Below are 24,094 nucleotides of genomic sequence, written 5' to 3' on the forward strand. Positions count from 1 at the left end.
TCCTTGGGGAGAGGTGCAGGGTTGTGGATGTATTGTCCTTGGGGTCCCTGATGAGATAGACCAGGTGGCTGTGTTCTTTTTAGGGGATCCCTGCAGGTCCAGAGTAGGGAAGGAGTTGTCACTGCATGGTCAGGGGATTTCCTGAGCCTGCTGAGACTATGACCTGAGCTGTGCAATCCTGTGTCTGAAGCCCAAATGCCAGCTCACCTGAACACCCGCTCCTCAGCCAGCATAGCATCTGAAGAAGCCTCCCTCAGGGCATTGGAAGGTCTGATGACAGAAGTTGTTCATGATTGTATGACCTATGAAAAAAAAAAAAACAGGAGATAGAGGAGCTTCTCAATAACTTCTCCCAGCAAATAAAAGCCTGGAGAGTCTGCCTGTACTTTCTCTCCAGCACTAGGAATGACTATGTAATGATGTACCATTTAATGGTTTTTGAGAATCTAATCAGCAAAATGTGGCTTGAGGTACTATCTCAGGATAAGATGGAAATCCTGAGCTCCCTGCCCAAACTCTTTTTAGCTCACCATAAAACTTTACCTTACTTTACCCAGAACAAACTCTGAAAAATTATTGTTGAAAATGGATGTCAAGATTGGTCCATGTTCTACCATGATTTTTTAACTAACATTTTAGAGTTGATCCAATCCCCTGGGACAACTCCCTTTGGGCTGATCATGCTGAAGACAACCTCACAAGAACTAGTTTGTCCCCATGAAGACATTAGTGTGGCTTGGAAGGAATTTTGGAAGCTGCTGCTGGACCAAGTGCAGATTATTCTTGGGCTTCTGACAAGCATCTTGGAGATGGCTTGGGACAAACACAGGGTTACTACCACCACTCCACCACCGTCCCTGATCTCAGGAGAAAATGCTGACTTGCTGAGTAACCTGTTGCAGAGTCCCAGTTCCGCCAAGCTGTTAAGTCAGCCAATCACCATCCTTGATGTGAAGAGTGAGTATGTCTGCTCCCTGGCCCTGCATTGCCTGGCCTATCTCTTCAGTTGGGTTCCTCTGTCTTCCAGTATCACCCCTTTCCTACTCACCACCATCTTCTACTTTGCACACTTTGGCTGTGACATCTAAGACAGAAAGATGGTGTCAGTGAAGGGCAGCAGCCAGAAGTGTGTCTTGGGTCAGGAGCATGGTCAGCTTGGCATCCTGACCATGTTCTACATCTATGAACTCATGTCCAAGAACTACATGCCTATGGAATTTGAGAAGCATTTACTGCATGGGTTCCAGTAGATTTTCTGCCTCTTGCAGAAGATCACCAAGGATAACTGACCACACAGTGAAAAGTAGGCTTAAGGAGCTCAGTGAGAACTACATTAAGAAGTTTACTGACTTTCCATGGCTCTTCATGAGTGTTTACCTAAGGAGAATTGAGTCTTACTGATATTGGACCCCCAGAGGAGATAAGGGAAATATTATAACTCCCAACTTGCCAGATGTCCAATACATTGAGTTTGTGTTCCTCAAAATCAAAGAATGAATTCTATGAATTATGCAAGTTGGGCACTAGTCCACGGGAAAGAGAAGAACTTACAAGTGTTTGACATAGTCACTACTGCATGCCCTGCCTTTCTTGTCCCACTTTTCATGAACATGCCATCACAGAAGAGGGTCAAATCAAGGTCATTAAGGGGTGTGTCTAACAAGTCTCTGGGTGCATACCTGGGGAGAATTACCTGTTCACAGTCATGTCTTGTAGCCTGAATGTCTTCTTTTTCTGGTAGAAGGGTGGCAAGGTTTAAGGAAAAACATACCTTTATTGAATGGTTATCCTACAAATAGAGCTTTATATTTAAGAAGTCAGTTGTCTGATAGCCATAGGCACCCTTTGGAAGAAAGAAGTTTGGCCACATTGTGAGGGGTATATACAGTGATATCTTTGCTTATAGCCAGTTTGGATGCCTCTTGTACAGGAGAGCTACAGCAGCCAGAGTTCTAAGGCATGCAGGCCATCCTTTTGCTACAATGTCTAATTTATGACTCAGATAACCTTTAGGCTGTTGAGCAGGTCTTTCATTCTGCATAAGCACTCCCAAAGACATCAATATACAGACTGAAGCTGAATCCTGTTGGTAGGCTCAATGCTGAGGCATTTAGAAGTGCATTTTTAAACTTCTGGAATGTAGTTTAGGAATCAGATTCCTAGGTTAAAATATGGGTATCTGTCCTTTGGGCTTCCTTTATAAGCTGATAGAGGGGTCGTGCGATCTCACCATACCCTGCTCTCCAAAGGTGACAAAAGCCTGTAATTCCTAGGAATCCTCTTAAACTGTTTTAGGATCTTTCACTACAGAAAGGAAAGTATTGGTTTAATTCTGTCTTCCTCCAGGCACCAGGTTCCCTTAAATATGATAAGGTCCAAATATTTTACCTCAAGGCTATAAAGTGTTGCCCTGGACCTACAGACCTTGTAACCTCTGCTAGAAAATTCAGCAGAGCATGGTTGCTTTGACTAGAAAGCACTTCTGAAGGGGCACATAAGAGTACATCATCTACATATTGCAGGACCGTGACTTGGGAAAATTCAAAATATACCAAGTCATGGGAAAAAACTTCCCCCCACAAAATAAGAACTATCTCTGACCCTTGAGGAAGCACAGTCCAAGTCAGTTGAGAGGCTTGGCCGTGAGGATTTTCAAAGGCAAAACAAACTGGGAATCTGTGTGTAAGGGAATGCCAAATAAACTGTCTTTTAAATCTCACACTGAAAACCAACTGACATCTTCTAGCACCTGAGAAAGGAGAAAGTGTTTATTAGGTGCCACCAGGTGAACTGGCACTAGTGCCTTATACATTCAGGCGTAATTAGAAAGGGATGTGCAAAAAGAAAGCCTTCCCAGCTACTCCCTAAGGGTTGTTAGACATAGTGAGTTACTTTTCTCTGGTGACTCCTTTCCCTGAATTATGAGGGCTAGAAGAAAGGCCGTGATTGAAAAGAAAGACCAAGGGACACATGCCGGTGTCCAACAATAGGCTGATTTCTTTTCCCTCTATAGTCCTGATTACTCAGGCTCCTCCATGGGGATGACAGTCTGACCAGAGGAGAAGGCAGAGAGTGCCCCTGGGCCCTTCAGTCTTGTTAGACCAGTGGCAAAATGGGTCTGATCCCTGTGTCCTCCACCGCAGGGGTAAGTCTTACTACCGGTGGTCAGCTTTGCAATCAGGGCATGGCTCAGAGGACCTCTTTTCATGACAGTTCTATCACAGTCCCTCCAACTGTGGCCAGCTTTCTGCATCAGTTGCAGGCAAGTTTAGTTGTCAAGTTCTTCTTGGAGCCCTGAGAATCAGACTTAGGACAACCGAGGCACCCATGGTCTCTTTGTTTTCTTCTCTTGGCCTCCTCTTGATCTGCAATGAAGAGGCAATTCTTACTAAAGCATCAAGTGAGCTATCTGGAGCAAAAGTCATCTTTTGTAGTTTTTTCCTAATACCTGAGGCTGACTGGTTAATAAACATGTCTCTAAGCATAATCTCTCCTATCAAATCAGGAGCCAGGGATGTGTTCCATTAAGGCCTCTTGAAAGTTATCTAAGAAGGCAGAGGGGTTCTCATCTTTCTCCTGATGAATAGTTGACAATTTAAACTAATTGAAAGGCTTAGCTCTCATCCTTCTTAGACCTTCAGGAATACATGTCTGAAGATGTCTCCTATTCTAATCTCCTGTCTGGTCAGTGGGTCAGAAGGGATCTTGTCTAGGGACTTCTTGGGCTCCAGTAGGAACCAGCCGTTCCCCTGGCTGCATGTCTTCTGGTCTTCTAAAATTTACAATATAATGCTCATCTCCAAATGGAATAGCAGCTGGTCATGCTGCTTGTCTCTCATTAGAAGTCAATGTTTGATTTAAGAGTAACATCACACCTCTCCAGCCTACTTCATAGGTCTGAGTAAGTCATCTAAAGGACTCAATGTACTTATCAGGGTCATCTGAAAAGTTTATCAGAATAGAGCTGCAATTACAGTGGGCTCAGAAGCCTCACCCTTAGAATCCAAAGGGCAAGTGGTTCAGTAACAGTGAAGGAGGCTTTTGTTAAAGTTGCCTTGGAAATCTTGTGCTCAGTGTTAAAGGGCAACACTGGAGAATCTCAGGCTCAGTGATAGTATTTGTATGCAATTGTGCCTTAAGGGTCAAAGATGTCTGGTTTCCCTGTTGCATACATTTACATTTTGATCAGCAGTAAGGATTATTTCTTAATGCAAAAGAAGTCTGAACATAAGGTAATTCTGACCGTTTCCCCCTCTCTTACAGTACAATTCTAGTTATGAAATGGTAACATAATCAATAATTCCCTCTGTATTCCATTTTGCCTCTAGGAGGTAAGTGGCCATGCATGGGTACAGAAAATATTAAACAGCTGTTTCTCAATATATCAGGGTTAAACAATTTTCTGTGCTTAAAAATACATTCCAAAGGAGTAAGAGAATTTGGGAAGGAAGTACTTCCTTCCCCTCAAACGTAAATGAGAACCAGACCTAGGAGGAGGGGAGAGAGAGAGCTAGGAGTTTGGGGGTTCTCCCTTAAACTAAAGGTGTTTTGGTTCCTTAAGTATTATGTTTGGGGAAATAGCAACACAAGGGGAAAAAAATGCATCCCTTTTAATCCCTAATTGGTTTCTACCTTCTCTCAAGGAATCCCCCAAGGTAATCTGCTCCAGAGCATATGGCTGCCATTTGGAGAGTAACCAGAAAACAGGTCAGCCTCAGACTAGCCATCCTTACCGACTCATGCTCCTACCTTTCTCAGAAACACACACTTCTAACACTATAATGTGTTTCCAAAAGCACAAGCTACAGTTGATTCCAGTTATAACAGTCATGTTTAAAGAAGGAAACATAGCTAGAAAAACCAGTAATCAAGAGATCTGGAACACTGCTTTTCCAATTCTTTGAAACAGGGTGAGGAAAATATTAAAGGACAAATTGGAAGTAGTTGGAGCACTTCCCGGACTGCCAAAGAAAACACCTTCAGAAATATAGAGTCAAGTAATGGCTCAGAGAAATCCTGCCCTGGGCCCTAGGTCAAAGAAGTCTCTAAGACATTTGTGCTGTCTACCTAATCACCTAGGCAATCTTAACAGCAAGACAAGGCTAACTTTTACTCAAAATCCACTCTAAAATTTCTGTCTCTATATCTGCAACACATTTATGAAGTTAAAATGTATACCCATCATCCAACAAGCACAATTTTTTAGCAAAAGTACTTCCTTCCCCTCAAACGTAAATGAGAACCAGACCTAGGAGGAGGGGAGAGAGAGAGCTAGGAGTTTGGGGGTTCTCCCTTAAACTAAAGGTGTTTTGGTTCCTTAAATATTATGCTTGGGGAAATAGCTCCTTCTGGTCTCACCCAGAAGTTGGTTCTTTCCATGGGGTCTCAGGTTTAGTTTCCTGTACCTGGGATACTGTTCCTAAAACACATAAGCCAGGACATGGCTTTCATGTGTGTTCTGTGGACAGGCAAAATTCCGATGTCTCATCCACCCAGAGATGGGGTATGTGTCCTCTTCTAAGATAATTTCCCTGCCTTTGGTGTTAGCAAACACTCATTTTCTATGAGTTCAAGACCCTTTAAAGGGTCTTAGTTGTTGGACAGGATGGAAAGGTTGAGATAGTTCAGGGTCCTTCCCTCTCTAATATTTAGCAGAAACATGCCTCCAAAAAAATGAAAATAGGAAGCAACAGGAAAAGATCCGAAATGAGATCAGAAATAGAAGGTCTCTCTTCTTATGCTCATGGTGAGTTATTGAGACAATATGTCCATGAGTCATCACCCTCAGGCTGGAAAGGTGAGAGCAGAGGATCTCAAAAGCTAAAATTCAATCTTCACCAAAGGAAGATCAGATCAGACAGACAACTGATATAAGATGGGCTTGATATTTCCTCTAGAGTGTAGAGGAGGATTGGGTCAGACTGTCCCAGTGAAATCTGTCCTCCAAGTCTGAAGAATGGCTGCAGGCCTATTGCCTTTTAAGTGGCAGCTGGAGTCCCATGATTTAGTAGTCAGCATCTACATTTCCTAAATATAAACTAGATTTTGTAAAAAGACCGATTTTACAGCATTTCATAAATTCACATTTTAGTTAGTAACAAAGTCCACTAGGGAATTCTCTGACATTACTTTTCCTAGTGCTGTTGTCTAATAAGTCAAAGAGGTCAAACAAGGAGCACCAATAAATCCAGCAATTAGTAAGTCCAAATTAGCATATACCAAACAGGAATATAGGATTTTGCTGTAAAAGAAAAATGTTCCATCAGAGAAATATTATAATTTTCATATGTTCTCAGCTTAAATTTATCAACATCTTAACAACAACAAAATTCATAAAAGAAACAAGGTGTAAAAATTCAAGGCATAAGATATTAACAAACAATTAACAATTTTTGATTACCTAAATGAGTCACAATCCAGAGTCACAGGCAAACTCTTACTTCCTTTGTTATCTCAGTCAGACCTCCAAATGATATAGGACCTCCAAATTATATAAGTGAAATATTATAACTCCCACCCTGTTGCATGTCTGATATGCCAAGTTTGTGTACCCCAAAACTGATGAATGAATTCTAATGAACTATAGAGGTTAAGAGTAGGAAAACTTTACTGGGAGAGATAGCTGCAGAGACAGAAGGGAACTCAAGTGGATTTCTGTGGACTCCACTTTACAGAGGTGGCTTTATAAGCAAAATCATGAGGTGGGTACAAAATCACAAGATGGGTACAATGTGGGACAAAATTATGATCAACCAATAAGATTACAAGTATAGTTGCTTAGGTAATATTGACCCAATGGAGAAGCAAGTCATGAAGCAAGTGTACATGGAAAGAACAAGAACCTTTCTTGGAATAGATGGGTCAGGAGCTCCTGGTCACCCACCCAGGTGACTGATGCCTATTCAGAATATTGACCATCACTGTTTATCCCTTAGGGAGGTATGTAGGTCTAGTCATTCCATCTCTATCTTGAGGTCTGGCCATCAGTGAATGTGGCTTTTACTACAGTTGTAATGTGTTCTTGTCCTCTGCACTGACTCCTTTAAGGGCCTAGCCCTGTCTGACTGCCTATAATATTTCTACCTAACTGAGCTGTCTATAATATTACTCCTAGTTTTCCATAGTGGACTTTCTGACACGTTTGTTCATTTACACATTTCATCAGCCTACTCATGAAGGTTACTTCTCTTGTTTGGCTATCTGGACACTCTTTTTTGCACTATCTGACAAGTGAAATTACAAGTTGTCTAGGAGACAAGGAAGCAGTTCTCAACAGGTATGAAAATGTCCTGGTCCTCTTGCTCAGAGAGGTGTTGAATCAAATCCAGTTCAGATACAAACAGGCCCAGCTGGAGGAGTTGGATGATGAGACTCTGGATGATAATCAACAGCCAGAGTGGCAGTTGTACTTATGCCAGAGCTTGGAGTTACGGGCCAAAAATTTATTTTTTGAGCCAGGCATGGTGGTACATAACTGTAATCTCAGAATTCAGGAAGCTGAGGCAGGAAGATTGCCACAAGTTTGAGGCCAGTCTGGGTTGTGTAGTGGGTTCAAGGCCAGCCTGGACTACACACAGACCTTGTCTCAAAAAATTATTTTTTGAAATTTTAATTTAAAAAAAAGAAGAAAAATATATAAAGGAGATCTTAAAAGATATGCAGTACATCATAAAAGATTATGGGTAACTCGGTGTGTATACCTAAAACTTCACCTTCAGATAGTATTTCACAAACTTAAGACTACTTTAAAATGGAGGATTTTTCCTCTATATTTCTCTAAATGTAAGTTAAAAAATTAAAGACAAGGATAATACCTGCAGCGTCATTGAAGCTGGGAGATCATTGCCCCTCCATCTGAATTTGGGCAACACCCCAGGGCCATTCTCCTTTAGTCATTCTAAGAGAAGCAGAAATCAAAATAACAAAGAAGGGGCTGGGGATTTAGCTCAGCGCAAAAGCGCCTGCCTGGCAAGCGCAAGGTCGTGAGTTCAGTTCCTGGTACCGGAGGAAAAAAAAAACCAAAAAAACCCAAAAAACAAAGAAATATTGAAAATCTGTAACTCCAGGCTACAGCACATCTGGCTTTCTTGGTCTAAACTTCAGTAACCTTTTTCCTACTTGAACCTCAAATTTTCACACCTATGGACTGCATCTCAGGTATGTAATTTAATCAGAGTAGATTCTGGCTGGGCATGCCTGTTGGAAGCCTCTGAGATGACTCAGCACCCTGTTAAGTCATTCTCTGATCTTATCCAGAGACCCAGTCAGAGGCACCCAGGCTAGGGTACACATCTTTTAAAATCCAAAACTTTGATTTATCTATGTGCTTTCTATTTTCCTGTTACCTCAACACGACTTTTCTGTTCATGCCATCTTTTTGTTTCTGTTGGCATGGACCCTCCCTGAGCACATCTTCCTGTTACTTCAATAAATACAGTTGCTTTTTCTTTTTTATTAAATATATACTTGCAATTCTTTCTTTGCCATGCACAAGAGGCTAGAGTCCATCTCTCAGATCCGCCATGTGGTATCACTTGGTAAGTGCAGCCAGGAGACAGCAGCCACCAGTCAGCAGCCAGAAGAGCCTTTGCCTGAAAAGAATGTAACACCCCTCTTGGAAAGACTCTCTTCTCTTTTTCGTTTTACAAGGGGACAAGGGTGCTTTGTAGTAGACACAGGATGAATGGCTAATCTGACTGCCGGGCCGGGGATATAGCTCAGCGGCATAAGTGCCTGCCTGGCAAGCGCAAAGTCCTGAGTTTGATTTCTGGTACCAAAAAAACCAAAAACAAATCAGACTGCCATTTGGAGCAACTACCACAGTGGTGAAGAATCCCAGGGTGACCAGGCCATAGAGCAAAAGGCTTTGGCATTTGCATGACTGGGAGGGCTCCTGCACCTAGGGGAAGGGCATTGCATTTGTGCAAATGCCCTGTTGATCCTTGCAGTATAGAGGGTCCCTTTCAGTGGCTGAGATTTCCCATGCCCCTTCAGAGGCATAGCTGAGACAAGCAGAAGTGAGGCAGCCAGTTGGCATGTGCCTGTGGCCCCAGGAACCAGCCTGGGAGCTGAGGCCAGGTTGGTTTGACCTGGACAGAGTCCTCCAGGCAGCTTCCTTGATGTTTTACTTCGAACTGTGAAACATGGTCTTGATCTACCTAATGTTATTGTTTCTTCTTGGGGGGTACAATTGACAGCATTCCCTGGACCAAGTGGATTTAGGTGGCCACCTGGGTAGCATCAAGGTTGTGGAACCAGTGGAGTCCACAGGCTTACAATGAGTGAGTACCCTATTACATTTTGCTTTTCTTCCCTTAGGGATTTTCATCCCCTTAGGGGAGCTCCAGTTTTCTTCTGTCCCCGCCCTCCCCTTTCATCTATCTAAGAATTAAAATTCTTTGGCTTTTCTGGTCCTGGTCAACTGACAGAGGCAGAGAGTTATAAAGTAGAGTACTAGCCTAGCACTCCCCCTGAGGAGAATGGAAAGAAAAACTGATGGTCTCGTGCAGCTTCAAGTGCAGTTTTATGTTGACAAGGTAAAGGCACTAGCAGAGGTGGCTAGAAGCAACCATATTCTTCTGGATCTTAGAGCCCATCTATAGCTAGCTCTTCCTGGGGTTACTTCTGTAATACTAGTTCTCTTTCTCTTTCTACTATACTTTGCTTTTGTTGTGATAACTGTGGCCTCAAATTTAAGTAGCCATCTGAAAGGATGTGTAACTTGGCCAGGCATGGTGGCTCACATCTATAACCCCAGGACTTGGGAGGCTGACGAAGGAGGATCCTTGTGAGCTTCAGACCAGCCTGAATTACATAGTGAGTTCAAGGCCAGCTTGAACTACATAGTGAGACTAAATAAATAGATAAATATGTTTTTTAAATGTATGTATCATCTGCAGTTATTATTGTGAAGTTTTCCTTTTGTCAGCCAATGTATATGCTTTTTGTGGCACGATTTAGTGAAAATGCAGGGGAGTTGGGGACAGAGGAAAAGACTATAAAGAGATGAGGTTCCTATACAAAGACACAAGTTTTAAAAAGCCATGTCCTGCATGGGCTACTAGCTGTGGTTGTTTAAATTACATTTTTGCGTGATGTTTAGCCTGGAGACATGTCTTATTCCCTATTCTTAGACTGCCACCAACTGGCAGATAGTGAGATATCACCTGTTAAAATGCCCATTTGTCACCCAAAGGCTCCAAGAGTCATATGCAGTATGTCTAAAAAAAATTGTCAGGGCCTTTGGGATCGCTCAGGGATGGGCACCTATTACCTCCTTTTAGACAGACATACTGTGTTGTTAGATGGTTTTATCCAACCAGTAGAACACCCTAGCTCCAGACTCCTTGTCCTGAAGATGGGTTGTGGTTGTAAGGGGAGATCTGAAGGTTCAAAAGGAAATGGCACTGGTGCTTACACAAGGCCGGATACTTCTGACCCCTGAAGAGCCGCCCTGATGATATTCAGACAAGTTTGTAGACCTAGAGGATTGTCTGTAAGATTCCCACGTGGAAACTGACTCAGGAAAAAGTTCTGAAAGTCTTCCATGATCAAAGCCCAAGGAGTTCAGTCCTGTTGGGCCTTCCCCAGAGGCTGAAAGGTTTGGGAAGTAATAGGAGATACCCTGTAAGGTCCCCACAAACAGGCCTACCTGATCTACCATGCCAACAGATCTACCACATACAGATCCCTGGTATTTTAGAATAAAAGCAATTCTAAGGCAGATTTGCCAAACATGGCTGTTTATTCCCTCCTGTGGAAGCAGGCTGAGTTTGCAGAGCAGAATCAGTAGGAAGTGAGGGTAAAACAAAAAATTTAAGGGGAGGGGTGGAGTTTACCACTCTGAGGAATTTGGAGGCAGAGACAGTGTGGTTGTTCTCCAAATGGGCAGGACAGATGCAAGTGTGATCATGTTTCTCAGGATGGGCGGTGCAGACGGACATGGCTTTGTTCTTCTGTGTTTTCCCACTGTGTCTGCCAGTAAGGGCCTCACCTATCAGTTGTGACATTCTCGTCTCTTTGTTGTTACAAAGAAGAAAAGAGTAGGGGAAATGGGCACTGTTTCTCATGGCTTATTTGTGTGGAACATGTGGGCAGCAGGGACACCTTAATCCAGAGAGAGTTCTTGGGGGACAAGATGTACTGGGTGGTATGTGAGGTCAGAAAGACCCAGACCTGGGGAGAGACACAAGTGGCTGTAAGGTAGCTGAAGATATGGAGATATAAAGCAAATAATTTAGGCATGATGGCACACATCTGTAATCCTAGCACTTGGGAGGCTGAGGCAGGAGGATCATTGCAAGTTTGAGGCCAGCCTGGGCTACAAAACGAGCTCAAGGCCAGCCTGAACTACACTGTGAGACCTTGTCACAAAGAGATAAATAAATAAATAAATAAATAAATAAAATTAAATAAAGCCAATAATATTGGCTAAGGAAGGACTGGACCAGTTTGGCAGGGAGAGTAAACTGCAGGGTCCTGTAGAGATGATCAGGGATTGTCAGGAGGAGTGTTGAGGGTGCAACTATGGGGTGTGATGAAAGAAACAGGCGGGTTGCTGGACAAAAGAGCATAGAGAGGAGAATAATTTGATCCCATCAGGGGAAAAGTCACACAGAGTGTTCTGAAAAAGATCTTTTATCCACATAAGGAATGACTTCAAGGTGGGGGCCTCAGGATGAAACCAAGGAAGATCAAGACAGACTAAATGAAGTGGGTTAAGCAGCTGGATAGGCAGGGTAAGGGCATTCTGGTGTCTTCAGGAATTTGTGTCAGCTTGAGAGAAATAGGGGAGATTATTTGTGATTTTCACAAAGAGGAGTCAAGTGAGCTACCAGCAGGACAAAGCTTCACCCGGGAGTGGGAGGGTCTCATAGATGAAACACCATCACGGTGCTGTAGATGACCAGGAAAGGTCATCTACAGCCTGTCTACGTAGGCTGTAGGGTCTGGTGGTTTAAACATTTAATTAGGTCAAATTTGTTAGTCAGGCTATCCTAATAAGGCTGGGTGCCAAAAGAAGGCAGGAAAAAGTTAACAGCACGTTGAATCTCTTTCTGGGCCTGTTGCAGAACTGGAAGATAGTCTTCAATGGGGCTGGCCCCTGAGCTGTTTGGTCTAAGCAGAAAGATATGGTCATATTAAAGCTCAAGTAGACTGTATCTGGCAGATTCCTGGGGTCAGCTCAGATGCAAGGGAGAGTGATAGGGAGCAGGGAAATCCAGGACTTACGGAGCTGGGGCATGAGCTTAGTGAGGTGGAATTTAGGAGGCCATTATCTCTCTCTATCTTTTTGGATGGTTGAAGCTGGTAGGGGATGTGGAGGTTTTATTGGATGCCAAGCGACCTGGACACCATCTAGGTAATTTGAATAATGAAAACTGGGGCATTATCTGATTGAACAGAAGTGGGGAGGCCAAACTGGGGGCGTAATATCAGCTAGGTGGGAGCTGACAATGGCTGAGGCCTTTTCTGAGCCAATGGGAAAGGTCTCTATCCATATAGTAAAGGTATCAACTCAGACCAAGAAATATCTGAACTTTTGCATCCACTGCATATGGGTGAAATCAATTTTCCAGTCCTGAGCTGCAGAAAAGCCTCACTGTTGATGTTTAGGAAAAATGTTAGAATAAGGAGGTGGCGTCTGGTTGGCAGGAAGCTCTGAGGGAAGGGGAGAAGTGGCTGCAGTGTGTTAGGGACCACAAAGTATAAATTGAGTCCAGAGGATGTCCATGGCCATCCTTGTCCTGCCCTGTAAGCCAGACTGGAATGTGGAAATTCCCTGCTTTCTCCTGGTGGCAGCTGAAGCCCTACAGCTAGTGATACTGTGGCATTCATGGGGCAAGATCAGACCTGCTGAGGATGACAAGGATCTTCAAAGCAATGTAGTAGCAGTAGTGTTTCCTTATTGTCCCTTGTCTTGTCCCTGCAAGAATGCTTTGTTCTTTTCACTAACTCACAGTAATCATTACCCTGTTCCAGGAAAAGCACATACCCCCTCAGAAAATGTATGTATGTACTCAATAGTAGCAAGCTTGAGGAGTCCTTGTCTTTGTCCATCCTGAGGCACTGACCTCCCAGGTCCCCTTTACACATTACTAAATTGTCTACCTTTTATTTCACCCTTCACCATACCCCTCATATAGACAGATAGTCTCTTTGCCAGGCCCCCAGCAGTGGTGGCCATGGCAGGAGGGAGCTGACCAGGAAGAGTGAGGTCAGTTAGATCTATCACCAGGGAGAAGTCGGCATCAGGTGGAGGGAGTGCAGGCAGGAGGGAAAGGATCTGAGAGGAGAGTCATATGAGGCTCCAGGCTGGGAAGGTTATGGAGTGTAAAGAATGCTTTGACATAGGGTATCCCAGCAGATCAGGAAAAGGGTGGAAAGATTTTAGGTTTTTGAGGAGACAGGCTGTTATGGTTGAAACATTGTGTCAACTTGGGGAGTCTAGAGGTTTGGCTAAGTGACTCAGCAGGAAGCCAGGATACTTACTTTGTATACATCCTGTGGAAGAGGAGGGCATGGAGATTATGTGAGAGCTACATGCCCCTTAGGTGGGGGTAGCCTGTTTACAAAGTAAGGCAGGGAAAAAGAGGCTGCTTGCTGCCCTTCCTCCCGTTTGCTCTGGCTGTTTGTTCGGCTGCCATTTTTCTTTGCTCTTGTTGCTTTGCTACCTTCTGCCTCAGAGCCAGCCAAGTATGGACTAAAACCTCCACAAACTGTAAGCTAAATAAACCTTTCCTTCCTTCATTTTGGGTGTTGGGTATTTTGTCTCAGCAAGGAGAGAAAAGTAACCAAGACACAGGCTAGGGGGAAGGATAAGGGAATAGAAGAAGGAAAGTTGCCCATGGAGAGCAGAGAGAGGTAATTTTCATGCCCAGTGTGTCAAAATGAGAGTGGCAACAAGGTCCACAACAGACATCTCCAATTGGGACTCAGGGCCATGACAGTGTTGGAGAGCAACCAACACAGCTGTCCCCACAGTTGGCCAAGCACTAATGCAAGACAGTTCTTCTGAGAGGGAGTTTGTGACCAGCGCTGGGTTTAAACAGCATGCAAAGTAGGGCGAGCCTCTCTCTGTCTCAGTGGGCACAAAGGTGGAAAGGCAGGACAGGAGCAGGGAAAAAGTGTTAGAGGTTGGAGGAAGAGGATGAGCGGGACATGTCTATGGTTTTGAGCATTTCTAGGAGAAACAGGACTTCTTTTAAGGTCTGAAAACATGAGGAAAGACCTTGTGATCTATGGGTTCAGTGGGATCTCTCTTTATGAGTTTGTAGAGGAATTTAACGAGGACAGCAAAGCCAGGAATCCAGAGGCAAAAGTATCCTATTATACTGAAAAAGGAGAGGAGTTATTGTTTGGTGGTGGGGGTTAGGAACCATGGGGTATATGAGAAGGACAATCCGGTTGATCGATCAAAGATCTTGTACCAGCCTGTGAGAGCCATCTGCCTTACATACCATGAGAATGGGAATTTTGTAAGGGGAGTTGATGGGGATTGTAATAGGTGAGAAATAGGTTGTAATAGGTGAGAAATAGTTGTAGTCCCCATTAAAGCTGGGTCAGGGATGGGATACTGTCACTGGGCAGGGTAGGAGTGGTTATGCTTCATAAGAATGGCAAGCAGTTGTTGAATGAAGCCAGGGAGGGGTGGAAGTGTTCCAGACTCTGGGGTTTAGGGGAAACGGGAGCCATGGTGGAGGACAGGGTAGGAGTCATTAGGATGTTTATAAGTGTTGGCGGTGTCCTGGGAATGGTCAGTGTAGCTGACAACTTGGTTAAGATGTCTCAGCTAAAAGGGGAATGGGACAGGTAGGGATGAATAAAAATGAATGTTGGACAAGCTGTTGATCTAACTGGTGCCAGACTGGAGGAGTTTTTAAGGGTTTGGAGACTTTACTGTCAATGCCCACAACAGTAGTTGTGTGGCCAAGAAGGTTGATCCTTAAAAGGAAGGCAAAGTGGAGTGGAGGCACCTGAATAGATTAAAAATGGGGTAGACTTAGCCTCCACTGTAAGAGTTACCCAGGGTTCAGCATCTGAGATGTGCCAGGGGGCCTCTGAAGACTTTGGTCAGCTTCAGTCCACAATGCCCAAGCTCAGGTCTGCGAAAGATCCAGGTGGGGATTACTGGGATCCCCCAGCATAAGTTATAACTGATTTGAGCTGTAGCAGTCATGTTTAAAGAAGAAAAAGTTGGTAGCAAGACTAAAAAGATATCTACATCATTTTTTAATTTTTTGAGAATGAGAAACTATCAAAGAGCAAGTTGGAAATAGTTGGAGTATTTTTAACCTTGTAAAAGAGATCACCTCCAGAGATAGATGGAAGCAAACAAATGGCTTGGTGGAATTTTGCCCTGGGCCCTAGGATGAAGAAGCCTCCAAGATATTTGTGTTATCTATCTAATCATCTAGGTAACCCCTTTGGCAGCAAGACATGGCTACATCTTGTTTAAAGTCCCATCTGAAATTTCTGTGCCTCAGGCTCACAGACAGAACTTATACTTGGCACCTAGCAAGCACGATTTACAAGTCAGTAAGGCACATCCATCAGTTTTTACATGCACATGAAGGAAGAGAAAGGCTGAACCGATGGACGGGGTCTTGTGATTTATTAATAGGCATATACACTTTAAAATATAAACTAGATTTAATAAGCGACCCATTTTACAGCATTTTCTAAATTTATCCTATAGTTAGTATCAATGTCCACCAGTTTTTAAAGCAAGTCCAAATGTAGTATACATAAAACTGTAATATAAGTCCTTACCTGCAAAAGTAAAATGTTTAGGTCATCCTTTGGCGAATAGGTAGGCCTGGTTCTTTTGTTGAGGCTTGGCCTATAACTGATGAATCTCTGGCCACAGTTGTGTTGTGTTTTTACCTTCCATCTTGATTTTCTGGAGGGCCCAGTCTTACCTGACTGCCTATATTTTTTTTAACCTAACTTAGCTATCTATAATATTCCCCTTTCCAGTCAGGCATGGTGACACATGTTATAATCCCAGCACTCAGGAGGCTCAGGCAGGAGGATTGCTGAGAGTTTGAGGCCAGCCTGGGCTAAAAAGTGAGTTCAAGGCCACCCTGAACTGCATGGTGAAATCTTGTCTCAAAAGATTAAAAAAAAAAAAAATTCCCCCTTCTTAAGAAGTATCTCAAATGCTGTGAGGGGACATGGGGTGATAAATGTTCTGGCTGTTTCAGGCTGAAGGAGGTCACAGTTGTGATTGCCAATTAGAGACACTCTCCCAAGGGTCTATCTAAAGGCCTTTAATAGATGTCAGGTGCTCTTGTCTTTGATCGGCATATAGCTTTAAGTTTGGAGGAGTAAAGCCCAAAGAAACAGTTAAGTAAGCATGGGCCAAACAATAAAATCAACAAGGCTATTATTAATAACCAAAAAATATTTTTACCAAGAAAAGCCTGTAATAGCTTCCCATACAAGGTAAGGAAAAATTCCAGAGAGAATTAAATATATCATTAACCTGTTGTTTAATATCTTGAATAGTCATTGAGATATTAGCAAAAGTATCAGGAATGTACACACATCTAGCCTTTAGAGTCATACAAGTATCCCCTTGTGCTGCTGTGAGGATATCTAAGGCCATCTGAATTTGGAGGCTGACTTGTCTATTTTTTATTTTATTTTACTTTATTTTAGAGAGACGAGTTGAGGTGTCCTCTACAGTGAGTAACTGTGGAGGGCACATAGACAGATGATAAAGGTTTATCTCTTTTGATTATACTTTTTTCCTGGGTGTTTAAGACCAAGCTAAAATGAGACCTGTGTTAATTTAAATTGGCCTCTTGCTGTTTATCAAGATCAGGTAAGCCTCTTGAGGTATTACTCTTGGAACCATGTACAAAGCCTCTCAGCTCCTCTGTCAGTGTCAGCTTGACCATGTTGCTTTTTGTGAAAGCATGGGAGATTTTCTCTTAGTGACCCTCTTTTGGCACACTACACATTTGTTGATCTCTGATCCCTGGGGTCCAGCAATCTCCCTGCTCAGGAGATTCAGTGACTCACCAAAGTTGTAGTATTCTCATGTCCTGGGTGTCTACTGACCTGGGAGGGCCAGGGCCAAAATACTGGCTGTTTTTTTTTTTAACCCCAGTTGTCTCTCTAGTTCTGGTCTCTAAACTTTAGCTGTTGAATACCCAGAAGAGATCAGTTATATGTTTCAGTTAGTATATGTAAAGCACAAGTATAAATTGTTTTTTGATAACTGTTGTCCTATGTTAAAGGTAAACAGTTATTGTAAATTTTCTTAATTTAACCTCCTGGACGGAGGGGCAGTCTCCAATCAAGGAGTTTAAAGATAACTTTTGGCAAGTTGGAGAAAAACTGGAATTTCAAGAGTCTGAAGACAAACAGCTCAGACACTGGCTGACCTGGGAGAGGTCTGACAGAGAGAGGAATTATCTTTTGTACTTCACTTTGTTGAGTGGATATAGAAGGGCAAGGTGCAAGGGAATAAGGCAAAACTAGTCTGGACCAGGTGTATGGTGAAGTGGGTGTTGGATAGCATATGGTGGAGGGTTAAAGAAGCAGAGTGCAGCCTAGGCAGCCTAAGCCCCTTGGCCTGGGCCTGTGGTGCTATGAGTGGTGGTGGGCCTTTGGAAGGTGGCCCTGGGTGGCCTCAGGTCAACTTGCTCACAAAGCCAGGCAGCTGCAGTGTGGTGGCAGCAGGGAGGGTGGGGCTGGTGCAGCATGGGCTGGTGGTGGGTACAGGGACACGGCAATGGTATGCAGGAGTCTGGTGGTGCGGGGTGAGGCAAGGAGGAAGCAAGGTGTGGTGAGGAGGGCACAGGCCCACGTTTTCCTTACCCAGCCTGGGCTCAAGTGTGCTTACGTGGAGGGAGGGCTGTGCACACAGGTGTGTGGGTGGCTTCCAGGTGCCAGATGGTGGGCTGTGTGCACAGGTGCAGAGTCAGGGCAGCTAGCCCACTGCCAGGCCCTTGGGGCATGCCTCAAGGTGAACAACAGTGGTGGGAAGGAGGGAATCAGGTAAGGGAATAGTCAAGTGGTAGCAGTGGCACACAACCTTGGTTTGTGCTAGGCTCTGTGTGCTCCCTCCCCCATGAGGCAGAGGCCACAGTGGCCAATAGCACTGTCACTCAGGGGGCCATGGTGGGTGGGAAGGGCAGGAGCCAGAGACAGATGGAAAAATCTTAAAGTTTGGAAATCTTACTCAATCCAAAACTGGTGGGGAGTGTCTGGGATGTGTCCGAAAAGTCAAAGTCACAAGTGGCATCTTAAAGATGCCAGGGGCTCGAGGGAGGGCTTGATGTCCGTCTAAAAAGAGGTACCCTCTCCTGGGTTGCAGCACCACATATGTTAAAGATGTGGAGGGGAAAGAGACCAACTCAGAAAGCTCAGAATAAGCAACCATGACTATTTATTCACTCCCATGGGAGTGGGCTAAGTTCAGAGAACAGAATCACCAGAAAAAGAGGGTAGCACAAAGGACTTGAAAGGAGAAGTGTTTGTTGACTCAAAGATTTTGGGGGCAGAGATAGCGTGGTTGTCCTTCTTTGAATGGGCAGGGCAGATGCAAGCGTGGTCACAATTCTTGGAATGGGTGGTACAGATTGATATGGCTTTGTTCTTCTTCTGTAGTTTCTCGCTGTGCTTGCCGGGAACAGCCTCACTTCTTGGACATGACAAAGGCCGGATCCCAGGTTGTAAACCCTGTAATAAGTTTTAGTGGATAAATGTTCATGTAAAAACTATATAATCATTTTTAGTTAAGTTTTTGGCTATTATTAAAATTAAAATAAAGATTAGACTTATTATTAACAAAATAGGGAGGAGTCTATATACTCCACCTGATGTACCTGGGTAAATGTCTCAAGACAAATAGAAGTTAATATTGAAGATTATTCACCATTCTACTTTTAATTTTTAGCCCCTCCTTGTTCAACATGTTTGTAACATTTATATCTTCCAGGTATCTCCAGCTCCTAGTCAAGCTGCTGTCCACCTGTGCTATCATTAAAACTATATATATGACAACTGTACAAATGTGTTTTCTACACTACAAAATCTATGTTTACAAGTTAATACAGTTACAGATTTTGCTTTAAGTCTCAATGCCATGCTCATAATAAACCCTATATTGTTATGTCTCCTTTGGGTCAGTCAAGATAAGACCTTTGACCCCTTGCTAGGTAGAATCAGTGCCCCTCTTCAACCTGAAGCAGCCATTTAAAAAGAACCTTTTACCACTTTACATCCCTTAAGAATAAGGAAACAAAGTGAGGGGGTTGAGGCAGGATAGAAGAAATAAAATGGGTGGAAAAGAGAAAAGGAAAAATCTTAATTTTAAACTTGTACTTTCAATAAAAACTGCAAATTCAAAACACAAATACAGTAAAAAATCCTTAAGGTCCCTATAGACACAATAAGCTCGGACCATTCCTCTTTACCTATAAATGGACACTTTTCACCTGTAAATTGGTCCTTTCCCCTAGGGATGGGCTACAGCATTACCACTCCACTATGATTATAATTGTTTATAAATGGGCCATCACCTTTTCCCTGAAGAAAGAGCTACCACCTTTCATCTATAGATTGAATCTCTTCTTTTCATAAATTCACAAGTTCTACAGATTTCTATCCCCAAGCCCTGCCTCAAAAAATACCCACCTCAAACCCATGGTATGTCTGTGTGTCTTTCTCTCTCTCTCATGCCTACACTCAATTTCTTTGAGTGTGTACTTTTATAATTCTTCCTAATAAACCACTTTATTCCTTTTACTGACAAATCCAAGAAACTCTTTTTCTGTGATGTAAATCAGCCACCCTGCAACCTGCCCTGGGAGTGGGCTGAGTCAAAGCTCTCCATCTCCACTCTGGGGACCTCCTCAGACTATGTCCAGTTACAGAGGAGTATGTGAAAAAGAGTTAACAATTATATCACTAAGAGACTGTGATGCTGATATAAATTTACTGAGGTGAGAAAGCTGCCCACTACACTCCATTAAGTCAATCAGCAGGTTACAAAACAGTATTAACGCTGTCAATTTTTAATTTTCAAAACTGCACTAATGTAATGCATGGTGTCTCTCTATAGAGATATCAAAAAATCATCTAGATGGTTTTCATTTAACTGTTTCTCTCTGTCTCTGGGTGTGAGATGCTGAGCACATTTCTATTCCTGTTTTAAGACTTTTTGACTGGTGCTGTTATAAAGTACTTCAAGTAGAGGAAATTAAGAATTGATGTAAGTATAGGAAGTGATGGATATGTTAAAGACTTTATTTATAATAATTATTTGACAATGTACTTGTATCTCAAAACCAGATGTTGTATACCTTAAGTATATATGATTTTTTTGTCACATACATTCAATTCTTTAAAAAGGCCAAAGATATACATCAGTGGTAAAATGCCTCTGGGTTCAATCCCCTGAACCACAAAAAAAGGAATGAGAGCCAGGCATGATGGCACACACCTGTAATACCAGCACTTAGAAGGCTGAGGCAGGAGGATTGATTGCCCTGAGTTTGAGGTCAGCTTGGGCTACAAAGTAAGTTCAAAACAAGCCTGAACTACATAGTAAGACCTTGCCTTGTCTCAAAAAAAGAAAGAAAGATGAAAGGAGGGAGGCAAAAGGAAGCGGGGAAGGAAGGACTTTTTTTTCCTTTTTAAGAATTTAATTTTCTCTTTTTTGAAAAAAGAGGTGGGAAAATTCTTAAGCCATAATAATGAACAAAGCCTACCGAAAGTTTGGCAAAGTCTGTTTCTCAATGTTTCTTTTAAAATTTGGTTTGGTTGAAAGGAAGAAAGGGAGGGGGAAAAAACATCCCCCAGAGTCATTCTTTGAGTAGACAGACTGCAGGAAATTTCATCTGTGTGAACAAAGAGGGAGGAGCAGGAAGAGAGCATCCTTTGATTACAACTGGGGAATGGCAAGACCCTTGAGGATCCTGCCAAGTGGAACAGAGAAGACAAGATTGGGAAGATGTGAGTCTCCCAAAACCCCAAAATCTGTCTTCCACTGAAATGCCCTTCTCCCTGAACCTCCATCTTTATGTCTCTTTGAATACTCAGTGTAAGTCATCCGACTTCTATAAAAATGAATGAGGGGTCTTCCACTCCCTCCCTCAGAGGATTAGGTGTTTGCACGGATTCTAAGATGCTTGGACTGCCCAGCACTGTGTGCACAAGTCAGTAAGAATGACCTTTATGATGGTGCCCCCACCCAGCTACCTTAAAGACTTCTAACAGGTGCTTTTGTACCCCTCTTCTGTAAAACCCCAAGATTCTGTTAACGTTCAAAAGACAGGTCTTGAATATGTTTACCAGGGCTGCCCAGCATAGGCATATTCATTAAAGCTCCTTTCCTGCTCTTCATCACTGCTTGCCTCCTGGATCAGCATTAACAGACAAAGGGCCTACTCTGGCCTGTTGGGAGCTCCACAGCAGGGGTTTGCCCTAAAACTTTGATAACAAGTTCCCCAGTCTGTAAAATGACACTCTTTACCAATTCAGTACCCATTTCATAGGATAATTCAGACTTAAGAATGCAGAGACCTCTGAATAGTAAATACTGAACAATTCACATTCCATCATCACCTTCACACTAAGCTCTCAACAGGCACGTTTGAATCTGGTCCCAAGATCTCATACAGGCATTTCCCATTTCTTCACAGGCCAGATGTAGAAACAAGATGAAGCCAGATAGGGAGAAGGAGCCCCAGACTTTACCTGTGTCTGTCTTTTGAGCTCACAAGAAAACAGAGAGCTAAGACACAACAAACTTCCTTTCCTTGTCATGCCTTTAAGTGAGCTGCCTATGAATCTGCATGCCATGGATGAGCAGGGTGGTACTCCTGCCATGGTAAACCAAGGCCCCAGAGAAGAGGGATGACTAGCTCAAGCCCACACTACCCTGTGGTGGAGACCAGACAACTGGTGATCACCTCACAAACACTGATCCTTCTGGTAGGTCTCAAGAATGCATCTTGCAGAGCTAGAGAAGCTCCCATCCAATATACACCACTAGTCATTGGAAGGGCAATCCCCATTCCAGACTGGACCAGCAGCTAGGCTAAACTAAGCCTTGGTTCACACTTAGCAGAGCACAGAAAATCCACTGGGCCTCTGTCACAGGTTTCTAGGGGCTGCCCTAGGAGCCACAAACTGGAAGCATCTGCTCCAAGCTGGAAGTGCTCAAGGATGGGTGGTATTTCCCAGCTGGAAAACATCGACCCAGCCATGGGGTGGGGTGGTGTGGCCTGGACTTGGGAAGGGACTCATGCTTGTCTATACCATCCAGGGCTAGAAAGCACCCAACATGCCATTTTCAGAAAGTGGTGAGATTATGACCCCTGGGGTAATTCTAACCATCAGTCTGACCTGGACATCCTTCCCTGCCTTTCTGAGTTGTTTCTTCTTGCAGAAAATAGAAATGCTACTGTCACTCAGGATACTGTGGGATGAAAGCGGAAAATCATTTTAAAGCATTTTTGAAACTGTAGAGAACACTGCAAATTTAATATTAGAAGCCTTTTTCTTCTGTTTAAAGAATTTAATTTTCTCTTTTTTGAAAAAACAAGTGAGAAAATTCTAGAGCCACGAAAATGACCAAAGCCTACCAAAAGTCTGGCAACACCTGTTTCTCAATGTTTCTTTTAAAAATCTGCTTCGGATTTTCTTCAAATTCTTAAGTGTTTCATTTTAATTAATCCTAAACCCCTAATTCTCCATGATGCAACCAATGTGATCTTTTAAAATGGTAAATACGACCTACAACTTCACGTAATGAGTGGATGAACAGCAAGAACAAAATGTTAAATTTAAGAACAGAGATGGAGAAAGGGGCATGATGGGAAAGATGTATAATCGCAACACTTCTTAAAAATTAAAGAAAAATTTTTTTATTTTATTTATTTATTTTGGTTTTTCTCCGGTACCGGGAACAGAACTCACGACCCTGCACTTGCCAGGCAGGCGCTTTTGCCACTGAACTAAATCCCCAGCCCCTAAGAAAATTTTTAAAAAAATTTTTTCAGTCCCTTTAATTATGTGCCCTGAGGAGTGAGCAGAAAGGAGGGCAGCGGGTGAGGAAGGCGGCTGTCCTTGAGGCCTACCTGGTCAGGCATCAGCAGGCAGCTGGATCTTGCTGGGGTCGAAGCAGTCGGACTCCATGAGGGGGAGGCCGTGGGCCTCTCGGTATTTCACAAGCCTCTCCGCTTCTCGGCAGGCCCAGTCGTGCATCCTGTAGTCAGGCAGGTAAGCCACAAAGGCGGTCCCAAAGACGAGAACAATGGAGAAGCCGAAGAAGAAGACAGCACGCATGTTCCAGACGTCCATGACAGGGTCCTCGTCGAAGCCATGACAGTCTGGGTTCTTCTCGTATAAGTTTTCTTCCTCGGGTTCTGGGTCCTCCTGCCATTGTGTGGTTGGTTCTGGCGCCAGCTTTTGGGGCACAGTGGACGGAGTGACCACAGCCCTGGAAGAGCTGGATTCCCAGCGGGCGCTGGCAGCCCTAAGCCCACGCGCCGCCGCTGCTGCGAACAGGCGACGCGCGCACAAACCCAACAGCCTGGCCGCCATGACAGAATGTGCGCAGGTCCTGTGGGGCGGGGAGGGAAATGCGGCTGCGCGCGCAGCCGCAGTTTACCCTAGCGTGCTTGTTGTCACTCTGCCCTCGCCTCGCTAAATAGATCCTGGGTCTGAGATTGTTTTCCATTGCGTTAGGGCGCTAGGAGCCCTCTTTCCTTTCCCTATTATGGCCTAATGGGATCAATCATTCTCTTGGTCAGGCTGAGGAGTTTCGGAGTTTCGGAGTTCCGTCTTGATCAATCCCAGCACTTTAGCACACAGGCGACAGAGGCAGGAGGATTCCCACGAGGTTGAAGCCTGCCTGCACTACCTGGGATGACCTTGCTTCAAAAAAGAAAAAGAAAAGCCAGGCGTAGTGGTGCACACCTGTAATCTCAGTGCTGAGAAAGCTGAGCCAGGATCGCTGCTAGTTCGAGGCCAGCGTGGGCTACTTAGTGAGTCTAGGGCAGCCTGAACTATAGAGTGAAACTGTGTCTCAGAGAGAGAGAGAGAGAGAGAGAGAGAGAGAGAGAGAGAGAGA

General features: G+C 43.7%; 2 pseudogenes; one reads left to right on the top strand and one right to left on the bottom strand.

Moving 5' to 3' along the window:
- Nucleotides 1-237: 237 nt before the first annotated feature.
- Nucleotides 238-9,336, top strand: LOC102003293 (annotated as a pseudogene).
- A 9,041-nt stretch (nucleotides 9,337-18,377) lies between these two features.
- Nucleotides 18,378-23,589, bottom strand: LOC102005316 (annotated as a pseudogene).
- Between the last annotated feature and the right edge of the window lie 505 nt (nucleotides 23,590-24,094).

The sequence above is a fragment of the Chinchilla lanigera genome, unplaced genomic scaffold (assembly GCF_000276665.1).
Source record: "Chinchilla lanigera isolate Chin_1 unplaced genomic scaffold, ChiLan1.0 scaffold00044, whole genome shotgun sequence".
Lineage (NCBI taxonomy): Eukaryota > Metazoa > Chordata > Mammalia > Rodentia > Chinchillidae > Chinchilla > Chinchilla lanigera.